Here is a 661-nt window from a genome sequence, read left to right as displayed (position 1 = left end):
ATTTTTTTTTTTTTTTTTTTTTTTTTTTTTGGTAATATTTATTATATTATATATATAAAACATTGTGAATAATAATAAGGCAACATTTTTTATTATGTCTTATTTAAATTTTTCTTTAAATATTCATATGGTTGTTAATTAAAGATATATATATTTTGTATATATGTATTTTATTATATATGTTATATTTTTAATATATATATATATTTTTCGATATTATTATGATTTTATGTTTAAATTATATATGACATAAAATAAAGTCAGATAATAAAAAAGTGTACATATAATATACATAATTTATATATATATATATATTGAAATTTTATATGTTTTTTTTATAATATACAAGAATTGTATATAATATGTGAATATATGTACATATAAATGTTAAACACAATTTAAAAATATAATAATTTTGTTTTATTTATATAATATAATATTATATTAAATGTTTAATAGTAGTTAAGCAAAAGGAAAATAAATAAGGAAATAAATAAATATAAATATAAACATAAACATAAACATAAACATAAATATATGTATATATATATATATATATATGTATATATTTATTTATAAGACAATATTAATTTTGTTTATTTCTTTATTTATTCCAGCGATATCATCAAGTCGTATGATTAAAAGAACATTTTTGTAGACA

The sequence above is a fragment of the Plasmodium reichenowi genome, chromosome 2, assembly GCF_001601855.1.
Source record: "Plasmodium reichenowi strain SY57 chromosome 2, whole genome shotgun sequence".
Classification (NCBI taxonomy): Eukaryota; Apicomplexa; class Aconoidasida; order Haemosporida; family Plasmodiidae; genus Plasmodium; species Plasmodium reichenowi.
Note: the sequence above shows the minus strand (reverse complement) of the source record.